This window comes from Tamandua tetradactyla, chromosome 14 (genome assembly GCF_023851605.1).
Source record: "Tamandua tetradactyla isolate mTamTet1 chromosome 14, mTamTet1.pri, whole genome shotgun sequence".
Taxonomy (NCBI): Eukaryota; Metazoa; Chordata; class Mammalia; order Pilosa; family Myrmecophagidae; genus Tamandua; species Tamandua tetradactyla.
The window spans coordinates 60399550-60411745 of NC_135340.1; the positions used below are offsets into that span (position 1 = coordinate 60399550).

General features: G+C 37.6%; 1 non-coding gene across 1 annotated transcript; it reads left to right on the forward strand.

Annotated features, from left to right (window-relative positions):
* Positions 1–8414: 8414 nt before the first annotated feature.
* On the forward strand, positions 8415–8521 carry LOC143656583 (U6 spliceosomal RNA). Its single transcript, XR_013162501.1, has one exon. It is a non-coding gene; the product is annotated as a U6 spliceosomal RNA (small nuclear RNA).
* Positions 8522–12196: the final 3675 nt, after the last annotated feature.

The following is a 12196-nucleotide window of genomic DNA, read 5'->3' on the forward strand; positions in this document are numbered from 1 at the left end:
GATGAGCCATTCTGTGTACAAAATCCTGTGTGAGCTCCTGTTCAGGGCTCAGACTTCCAGCGGTGACTCTGCCGAGCCCTGTGTGCATAGACTAATAAAGCTTGCTTCCTGAAACTTTGGAGCCTCAATCTGGTTCTGTTTCACATAACATTCCTGGAGGCTTGCAGCCTCAATCCTGGTTTTGCTCTAAAAAAGAACATTTTGATAATTGTTCCATTAACGATAGTCATTGTTTACACTAAGGTTCATTGTGTAGTATAGTCCCATGTTTGTTTTTTGTTCTAGAAATACATGTGCAACCTGAAATCTCCCCTTTTCACCACATTCAAATATATAGGCACCTGTTCTGTACTGTGCTAGGGGGTGATACAAAGAATAATAAAACACTGGGGCCTGTTCTCAAGCAACTCTCCCTCTAATGGGGAATAACACGTATACTTTATGTTCCTTAAAATGAAGTAGAACCAATGCTTTGATGAAGTACTTATATGAGGGCATCAGTGAGGGGCAGCTCACCCAGACAGAGAAAAGTAGGAATTTGAAGGAAAGAGAGAAGAGTTGATGCCTGGGTTTTCTTAGCAGATGAATATAAAATATGCTCGGGAAAGAGAGAGAGCAAAAGAACATTCTTTGAAGATAGGGTGGCACAAGCAGAAATTCAGAGAGAGCAGGCTGATTTTATCAGGGTATTTCAAACAGGTGTTACTGAAGCATAATGTGCTAGACAAGGATTGGAGCAGGTGGAGGCTGGAGAGCTAAGCAGGGCATTTCAAGCCCACGTTTAGAATCTCGTAGGGTGGTATTAAAAGGTGTTTAAACAGAGAAGGGTCCAATCAGATTATCATTCCTGGTGGGACACTCTGGCCGTAGAGTAGAAGGAGGACATAAGGGAATGGAAAAATAAGACCCAAGGGAAAGAGACCAATTAAGAGGCAACAGCAAAGGAAGACGAGGGCCAGAAGTTATGAAGCTTGTTTGATGTGAGATGTCGGCGTCACAACCAGCCACCATGGCAAAGATACAAAGAATCCTCAGAGAGGCTAAACATGTCTACACACTTTCTCTACAGCCTTCTTCATGTCATATTCCACTTTTTAGAACAAATTGCAATCATTGCTTTAAATGAGCAAATTCTCAAGATATCCTCCTCCTCTATCCATCCACTTACACTGTAAAAAAACGAAACAATTAAATCCTTTATTATACAAGCATCTTGAGCAGAGATCAAATGTAATTCATCCCACATGCTGTCAGCTAATTAAAGTATTTGTATCACAGATTCCTCAGCCTTTCACACAACCTTGGAGGAGCACTGGGGTCTCATTCCAGAAGAAAAACAAATCACTCTCCATTTTCCCCTTATTTAATTTATGCCACAGTAACAGCAGCTTCAGTACAGAGCAGTTGTTTCAAGCTTCATATTTACCCTGGAAGCTAAATGCGCACCTTTAGAAAACTGCCAGCAGGTGAGAAGAAGGAAATTACATGTTAAAGAAATCTTTAAACCGGGATGAACTGGTTTCTCTTCCTCCCTCAATATCCTGATTTGCCTTAAGCATTATTCCGCTCACATGCTATTCACTCTCCTCTGTGATCTCGGCCCAGGGGGAACTGAGATACCCGAGGAAGAAGTGCAGTTTTTCCCCCAGCTTTGCAGTGTGATGAGGAAGGTTTTAGTGGCAGGCAATTGAGAAAGGCCCAAGTCTTCAATATGCAGTGTTAATTGACCTGGTTCTGGGCATGTTGAGAAACTCATAATAAGGTTCTGTGGGCCATATTTTTCTGAATAATAGCACGATTTCACCCAGAACAGGCAGGAGGTTAGAACTTGGAGAGATTCCCCTTGGATGACTCAGTCTGCTGCCAGGTAGTGATTGTCTCTGGGGGCTAACGGCCTATATTCCCATATAGAACATTGGAGCCTCCTGTGGTCAAACTTTACCGTTTTTGATTTTTAAAAACATTTGGTGAGCACTTTAGTTTGTGTAGGATGCTAAGAGAAGGATACAAATCTTTGCAGCATGTTTTTCTTTCCAGTGCTATGCTGGGAAAAATTCTTGCCAAAAGAAATAATGGAGTTAGTAAGGACTATGAAAAGCCCTAGACACTCAGTGCTGAGAGGGTGATACAGGGACTCTAGTGCAACCATCTTCTGGTGCTTGAATTCCCCTCTGCAGCAGCATGGCTGGATGCTAGTCCAGCAAGCACTCAAATGTCAGTAGGGTCCTGGAACTCTCAACTAATGAGGGATCTTTCAACCTCTCAGTTTAAAGTTCTTGCATTACTCTTATTGCATATACCATGAGAGAACAAGTCCATCTCCTTTCCCACCTTATACCTCCTTTACATATTTTAAAATAGTTATTCCTTATTGCTATGACTTTTTTACATATTTTTAAATAGTTATTCCTTATTGCTATGACTTTTCTTTTCCAGCTGAAAAATCCCCAGATTATTATTCAGTTTTTCTCTCAAATAACATGGCTTCAAAATCTCCACTCCCTTGGTCATTTTCTAATGGATTCTAAATTGTCTCTTTCCCTCTTAATAAGAGTGGGTTTTAGAACTGCATGTCAATCTCAGGTATGGCCAGACCTGAAGAAAGCAAGGCAGGACGAACTCTTCCCTCACTCTAAATCATCTACTTTTATTAATGTAGCCCAACTTTCTATTAATTATTGATTCTAGTCGGGTTTTCCATAGACCAATATCTCTAGGACGTTCCCATTACTCTTTTCATATTACTTATTTGCAGTTCTCCACACATACTTGTGATGTGGAACAGGAACAATGATTCTTCCAGTCAGGACTGAAGGAGCAGGGTAGTAAGGTAAGACAATTCTGAATACAAGCCAAGTCTTAATTCTAGTCTGAAATGCATCCCAGATTTTACTCATGTCTTATTAATTTTCAAAAGTGGAATGTGGATTAAATATGAGAAGAAAAAGAGAGTGAAGACAAGAGAGAGAGGTCATACTGCGTATAAGCAAAATGGCAGTAAAGAATAGAGAACAAATACTGGATATGGACTGTTAAAAACATAGGTGAATTCTAGCACTTATGCTATCGCTTGGGATATCCTCTGACCTTGGAAAAGATACTTAACTTCTCTGAGCTTTAATTTTTTAATTCTGAAATATGAAGCACTGTAATATTACATATAAATATAATATTATATGGTGGAACATAAATGAGATAGTATGTGAAATCACTTGCCGTATATGTTGTCTTCCCTTCACTCTTCTTCATTTCTTGTCCTTTCAGTTTCCTTCTCTTTCCTTTGTCCCTTCTTTCATTCCATCTGGAAAACTGAAGCGCAAAATACAACCAAAAATCTGGTGAAACAATGATTTGAGAGAGAGAAGATAGAAACAGGGAGCTCCTGTTGCAATAGGGACTGTGAGCCGAAAATCACTGCTCAGAGCACTTCTTCATAAACTCTGCTTTACTTTATCTAAGTGAATTCCAATAGCAAAGTAATGATACATTCACACATTTCAACCAAATACACGCCTATTTTCCCAGCAGTTAATATATTTAAACACTCTATCATATTTGTCAAGTGGAAATACTACTGCAGACTAGATATTCACCCTTCACATGCATCATTAATCAACAATGGCACTCTTCCCTCTGGTCTGGACAGGCCTCCAGTCCTCACTTCAATCTTCTAGGTAGCCATTAACAATCATTCCAAGCTGGCGATTCATCACTGTTGTTAGAAAGACTTAACTAAATACACAAGGACCTAAAGTTTTCTAAATTTGATTAAAAATATAAAGTATTACTTCTGAGAATATCAAGAAATCCCAGGCACTTGAAAATTCTACCAAGGGGCCTTAAAATCAATTTTTTAAAGCCAGTGAAAATGAGAAAAGCTTAAGACCTGCTCAGTTTTTTAAAAACATGGTAGGAATTTCTGTATAACCTAATGTAATACCCAGATGCATTCCATAATACATTAAGCAGATAATTTTAAAGTACTGGCAAAGTCCCTTGAGGATGGGAGAAAAAATATGGAACTATTAAACTTTCCCACATGGGAAATCCCTGATTCTCAAACATTAGGAACTCCAAGTTAATTGGCCAACCCCTTGATTTTGAGGCTTGCTCTCATGAAACTTATTTCTGTAATGGAGAAGCTAAGCCTATTGACAATTACGCCAAGGAGTTACTTCCAGAGAACCTCTTTTGTTGCTCAAATGTGGCCTCTCTCTTTAAGCCCAACTCTCCCTCCTACGTGGGACATGACATCCCATGTAGGTCTGTGGGATGTAGACCTACGTAGGGCTGTAGGTCTCCCTGGCAACATGGGACATGACTCCCAGAGATGAGCCTGGTTCTGGCACTGTGGTATCGACAATGCCTTCCTGACAAAAAGGAGAGAAAGAAATGTAACAACACAACTTATAAGTGGCTAAGAGATTTCAAATTGAGTTAAGAGGCTATTCTGGAAGCGAACCTTATGCAAACTTCAGCTAGATATTGCTAATTGCCATCGTCTGCCAACTAATAGTATTCCTGTAAACCCTAAAGAATACCCAGGGCTATTTCTGAGACTCTATAAAAGTTCACTCACTAAGTTTATTTTTCAGGAACCTAAAACCTCCATATGGTTCCTAGGCAAGATAAGCCCTGAAACCCAGAATTACCATTCTCTCCAAGAACATCAACCAGTTGCATCCCCCCTGCCTCATAATTTCAACACCCCTTTTCAACATAAAGAAGTTAGAATGGTCATTGCTCCAATATCCCTGAAGACTAGGAGAAGAATCAAAGGAGAAAGAGGAGTTATAACAGAGAACTTAGGATTTAACAAATGAGTATGACTGCTGAATCATTATATTGATATTTCTTTTGGTCTCCAGTGTCTTGGAGCAGCTAGAAGGAAATCCCTGAAATTGTCGAACTATAACCCAAACCATACTTTGAAATTTGTTCTATAACTATTGGTTAAGATGTACTTTGAAATTTTTCACTTTTTGTATATATGTTATGTTTCACAATAAAAATGTTGAAAAAAAAAAGCATGGGAGGTGTGCTGGTTTGAAATGATGTGTGTACCCTAGAAAAGTCATGTTTTAACCCTAATCTCATTTTGTAAGGGCAGCTATTTCTTCTAATCCCTATTCAGTATTGTATGTTTGAAACTGTAAGGAGATTATCTCCCTGGAGATGTGATTTGATCAAGAGTGGTTGTTAAATTGTATTAGGTAGAGGCGTGTCCCCACCCATTTGGGTAGGTCTTGGTTAGTTTCTGAAGTGCTATAAAAGAGATTCAGAGAGAGCAGAGAATGCTGTAGCATCACAAAGCAGAGTTCACCAGCCAGCGACCTTTGGAAATAAAGAAGGAAAATACCTCTCAGGGAGCTTCATCAAAGGAAGCCAGGAGAGAAAGCTAGCAGATGACACTGTGCTCGCCATGTGCCTTTTCAGATGAGAGAGAGAAACCTGACCATGTTCGCCATGTATCTTCTCACTTGAGAGAGAAACCCTGAACTTCATTGGCCTTCTTGAACCAAGGTATCTTTCCCTGGATGCCTTACATTGGACATTTCTATAGATTTGTTTTAATTGGGACGTTTTCTCGGTCTTAGAACTGTAAACTAGCAACTTATTAAATTCCCCTTTTTAAAGCCATTCTGTTTCTGGTGTATTACATTCTAGCAGTTAGCAAACTAGAACAGTGGGCATAAAAGAAAAAATAGAGAAATGACAGTAGGCTTCTTGTAAGTAACAAAGTGAAGCAAACAAAGAGGAGCAATGTCTTCAAATTGCTGGAAAGGAAATACTTATAATTCTATACCTAGCAAAAATATATTTTAAACAAAAAGGTGAAATAAAGCTTTTTCTTACATAAAAGAACTGAAAAAAAGTCATCATCAGCCAATATGCACTATAGGAAAAGTAAAGGAAGTCCTTCAGGAAAAAGAAAACTAATACCAGATAGGAATGTGTACCTACATGAAGAAATGTGCTTAGGAAGTTCTAAATATGTAGATAAATATAAAATATATTTTTCTTAATTTTAGACCTCTTTATTGGATAATCAACTGTTTGCAAAAATAATAATACTGCTTTGTGCTATTTATAACATATATAGAAGTGAAATACATTTAAACAATACCCCAAATTCAAATAAGAGGGAAATAGAAATATATAGTTAAATGTGGATTGGTTTAAAGTGGTGTAGTATGGCTAAAAGCTAGACCATAATGAGTTAAATTTGGATATTATAAATCTTAAAGCAACCTCTCAAAAACAAGCAAAAATAAAAAACAGCATTATAACTACTAAACTAACAAAGGCAGAAAGACCAAAAGAGGGCAGGAAAGAAACATAATGAGGAAGAAAAGATGGGGAAAAATAGTAAACAAGTTGTAAGATAGTGGATATAACACAGCTATTGCAATAATCACATTAGATAAATTATCTAAACACCTAAGTAAAAAGTAGAAATGATCAGATTGGATAAAAAAGCAAGACCCATGTTGCCTATAAGAAACTTGATTTAAATATAAAGAGAGAAATAGGTTTTAAGTAAAAAGATATGGTAGTTCAGTGGTAGAATTCTCACCTGCCATGCGCTAGGTCCAGGTTTAATTCCCAGCCCATGCACTTCCCCAAACAAACAAGCAAACAGTAAATGAACAAACAAAAGTTCAACAAATGGTGCTGCAATAATGGGATACTCACATGGAAAAAGAATGAAATGTGACCCCCGCCATACAGCATACAAAAATAAATACATAAAATAAACTGTGCTAGCACTAACTAAGATGAATTTAGTATGGCTATATTAATATCAGTCAAAATACATTTCAGAGAAAATACTATTACAGATAAAGGTGGTTATTTCATAACAATAAAGGCATAATTTCAGCAGGAAGAATGAAATTGTCTAAAATTGAGAGTGTTGATGGACTGTTAACTTTGGACATTAGACATGATGCCCAATAAATGGAGCTTGCTAAAGGGATACACTGAGAAGTAGAACAGCGAATGATGATGTACGCATATGATCAAATATTGTGCTGCTGCAAGAAAGAATGAAGTTATGAGGCATGCAACCACGTGAATGAATCTGTGGCTCATTTGGTGAGGCATAGCAGGCCAGATATAGGGGAGCAAACATTGTATGGTTTCATTTAGAAAATACTTATAAGAAAACTGAGGCCTATAACCTCCAGATGGGTGCCTGGACCAGCTAAGTCCTGCAATGCAGAGGATCCAGCCTCTCCAGAACATCAGCTAGTTCCATCCCTCTAACTCATATTACTGACAGCCCTTCCAACATGAAAAACTTAGAATGGGCATAGCCCATATACTGCTAAAGAGTAGGAGAAAGATCAAAGGTGATGGTGGAGTTATACAGAGAAGGTAGGGTTTAATAAATAAGTATGAGTGCTGAATCATTGTATTGATATTTCTTTTGGTCTTCAGTACCTTAAATCAGCTAGAAGTAAAAACCTAAGACTGTGGAATTGGAACCCATACCAAACCCTGAAATCTGTTCTACAACTAATTGTTGAGGTGTACTTTGAAATTTATTGCTTTTTTGTATATATGTTATTTTTCACAGAAAGAGAGGGGAGGGGTGTAACAGATACGATAGGATTTAACAAATGAGTATGACTGCTGAATCATTATGTTGCTATTTCTTTTGATCTCCAGTGTCTTGGAGCAGCTAGAAGAAAAAATGAAAAATCATTTTTCATTTAAAATCTGTTCTATAACTACTTGTTAAAATGTACTTGGAAACATTGCTTTTTTGTATATATATTTCACAATTTAAAAAGTTTAAAAACAAAGACATAAGAGTCTAAAATGTTAACAGATCTTGAAAATACATGAAGCAATATCCTATAAATATTGCATGGAGAAATAGGCAAGTTCTTGATTATAACACATCTTTCAACACTTAGCTCTCAGTAATTGAAAGAACAAGTAGATAGAAAATATTAAGAAGACTTGAGTAACACCACCAACCAACTTGACCTAATTGAAATTCATAGATCATTCTACCCAAATACACCAGAATAAACATTCTTCACATTATTTCTATGAATGTAGTATCTTTACCTAGATAAACATTACTCTGGGCCATAAGACGAATCTCAATAAATTTAAAATAATTAAAATAATAAAAACTATATTATCTGGCTCCAATAGAATTAAATTAGAAATCAATATCAAAATATCTAGAAAATCCACACTATTTGGAAACTAAATAACACACTTTAAATATTCTATCAAAGAGGAAGTCAAAAGGCAAATTAGAAAGTATTTTGAACTGAATGAAAATGAAAGTGTATAACAAATTTTGAACAAGATAGCTAAAGCATAACAGAAAATGTATAGCAATAAATGCCTACAGAAAAAAGAAATGTCTCAAATCAAAAACTTCAGCTTCCATGCTCACTTCACCAGCACATATACTAAAATTGGAATGATACAGAGAAGATTAACATGGCCCCTGCACAAGGATGACACACAAATTCATGAAGCATTCCATATTTAAAACAAACAAACAAACAAAAACTTCAGCTTCCATCTTAAGAAACTACAAGAGTTAAATTCAAAACAGTCAGAAGAAGTGAAATAATAGAGATAAGGTTAAAAATCAATGAACTAGAAAACAGCATGAAAAAAATCAATAAAATCTCAGTTTCTGGTAAGTTCAATTAAACAATTAGCATCTAGCCAGACATATCAGAGGAAAACAAGGAAAGAAGGTACAGATTACCAATATCAGAAATAAGAGAAGTGGTATCGGTAAATATTCTACAGATAATAAAAGATAATAAGGAATATAATGAACTTCATGGTAATAAATTCAACAACTTTCATTAAATGGACAAATTCATTGAAAGACACAAACTCCCTAAGCTTATTCAAGAAGTAGATTACCTGGATAGTCCTCTATGTATGAAAATAATTGAATTTGTAGTTCAAAACCCACCCACAAAAAAATTGCAGGTCCAGATAGCATAACTGGTGAATTCTACCAAGGATTTCAGGAAATAATACTAATTCTATTCAAATTTATTCAGAAAATTGAAGAGGGGTCAATATTTCACAACTATGTCTATAAAAACCAACATTACTATGATATCAAAACCAGAGGAAGATATTACAAGACAAGGAAACTACAAACCATATAGCAATTGTCAAAAATCAACAATTTTAACAAATCCAATTATGCAATGATAAAAAAGATATCAGTATCAACTGGGTTTATTTGAAAAAAAATGCAAGGTTATTCTAACACTCAAAAATAAATCAATGGGAATTTTGGAATCACCTCCAAAATGTAAAGAGCTTGGAAGACATTACTATCGTCCTCTCAACAAGAAAAAGAGCTGAAGAAATCGAAAATCAATGACTTTTTTCTTGGACCCATCAGAGAATTGTGATTGCAGGGAAGACAGTTCCCTGAAAATCGGAAAGACAGGTGAAAACAGAAAATCGCAGATGAAATCAGTAACTGGATCAGAAGCTTCTGGAGCTATCAACTGGTAGGAATACTTAAATGGTAACTCTGCTAGAGGCAGAGCAGGTATGACATGAGAAGGAGAATTTTTCTTTTAATTTCTCCTGAGATTCCTTATTTGAATTTGTTTGTAATGTGTTTATACTCCAAATATTTTGGGATTTTCTAGCTTTCTCTTATTCTAGTTTAACTCCATTGTGGTCTGAGAATGTACTTTGTATAATTTCTACTATTTTAAATTTGTTAAGGTAAGTTTTATGACCCAGAATTTGTTCTTGGTAAATATTCTACGTGAACTTGAGAAGAAAGCGTATTCTGCTATTGTTGGATGAAGAAGTCTGTAAATGTCAATTAGACCCAGTTGATTGATGATGGTGTTATTTAGGTCAACTATATCCTTACTGACTTTCTGACTGCTGAGGTCACCCTTTGGAGAGCATTCACATGGAGCACAAATATCTCATGCTTTTCACCTCTTCAGAAAGGTATACCCGCATACCTCTCTTCCAGATCTCCTTGTCATCAATTTACCAGTCATGTTCCTTCCAAGACCCTGACTAGCCAGCTAAACCATTAGCCAGAGTCCATGAATTGGTACACAAATGCATCCCTGGTCATTGTTCTTTGCAAGAAAAATGGACAACCAAGTGCACTGCTCAACATTCCCCAATGGGAAGATTTCCCTTAACCATTGTCCTTCAGGGATGTCCCAGAATGGAGCTGTGGTACAGCAGCAGTCCACTTTAAGGTGGTGCCTGAAACCAGGCCCAGGTGTTCTCAGTCAGCTGATTGTAGGGAACTCTCCAAGAGGCCATATATGTGAACTGGGAGAGAGAAGGTAATATGGCAGGAGTGGGGGCCATGGGCATTTGGGTCACTTCCTCATGTAACTTATTTGTGCCTTCAAGCCTGCTCAAGACTGATCTCATATGTACCACTTTCATTTGATGATGGAATGCTGCAGTGCACATACACTTTTATGGCTTGCAGGTCAAGCAATGCCCAGATCATGATGCGCAGCTCAGGTCTCATGGTAACTAAGTGCTCCATGGTTAAGTATTCAGTCTCTACTAAGGCCTACTAGCAGGCCAAAAGCTGTTTCTCAAAAGGAGAGTAGTAATTTTCGGAGGCTAGTAGAGCTTTGCTACAAAACCCTGATGAGCTGTGCTGTGATTCTCCTATAGAGACCTGCCAAAGGCTCTAAACAGCAGCTCTATTTGCCTCTGACACTTCAAGCACCATTGGATCTGATGAGTCATAAAACTAAAATGGTAGAGCAGCTTTCACAGCAGTCTGGACCTGATGCAGAGCCTTCTCTTGTTCCAGTACCCACTTAAACTAGCAGTTTTTAAAGTCACTTTGTAAATAGGCCTGAGAAGCACATCCAAATAAAAAATATGTTGTCTCCAAAATCCAGAGGGACCATGTAGCCATTTGTGCTTCATTTTTGCTTGTAGGTAAGGCCAGATGTGGCAGGTTGTCCTTCATATTAAAAAGGCTGTCTCAGTATGCCCCACACCACTGGGATGCCTAGACATTTCACTGAGGTAGAATACTAATATTTTGCTGGATTTTTCTCCCAACCTCAGACATATAATGTGTTACCAATAAGTCTAGAATAGTTGCTACTTCTTGCTTACCAAGACTAATCAGCATAATGCCATCAATCTAATGGACCAGGGTGAAGTCCTGTGGAAGGGAAAGCCAATCAAGCTCCCGCAGACTATATGATGACATAGAGCTGGAGAACTGATATACCACTGAGGTGGGACAGTGAAGGTATATTGCTGGCCTTGTTAGCTGAAAGCAAACTGTTTCCTGTGGTCTGTACTAACAGGTATTAAGAACAAAAAAAATTTACCAGATCAATAGCAGCATACAAGGTACCAGGGAATGTATAAATTTGCTCATGCAATGATACCATATCTGGTACAGTAGCTGTGATTGGACTCACCACGTGGTTAAGTTTATGATAGTCTTTCTGTACAGGCCAAATGGGTGAGTTACACGAAGATGTGATGGAAATCACCACCCATGCATTCTTCAAGTCCTGAGTGGTGGCACTAATCTCTGCAATCCATCCAGGAATAGGGTCTTGCTTTTGGCTTACTATTTTGCTAGGTAGAGGCAGTTCTAGTGGCTTCCACTTGACTTTTTCTACCACAGTAATCTTTATTCCACAGTCAGGGAACCGTTGTGGGGATTCTGCTAGTTGCTGAGTATGTCTGTTCCAATTATGAATAAAAAAGCCAGGGAAAGAACCACGGAATGCCTTTAGAGACTCACTGTACTCACCGAGATAGACTCACTGATCACCTGTGCTCCATAAGCCCCTACTCTGTCTGGTAGACCACAGTGACATTTTGGGTCTCCTAAAATTAGTGTCAGTTCAGAGCTAGTATCCAGGAATCCATGAAATGTCTGGTCATTTCCCTTTCCCCAATGCACAAACCCCTGCTAAAATGCAATAGGGGAAGCTAGGAGAAAAATTAACAGTATACATTTTTGGCAGTGTAGCAGGCTTCTTCCTTAAGGGGATCCAGCCTTCCCTTCATCCAAGGTATTTTGAGTCTATAAACCATCTCAGTTCTGAGTATTGATTGAGGCGCTATGACTCTCTGATTATTTTATTCGTATTATACTTGTATTCACTTGACCTCGGACTCTTCTGCTTATATAGACCAACTAAGAAATTGATGAACT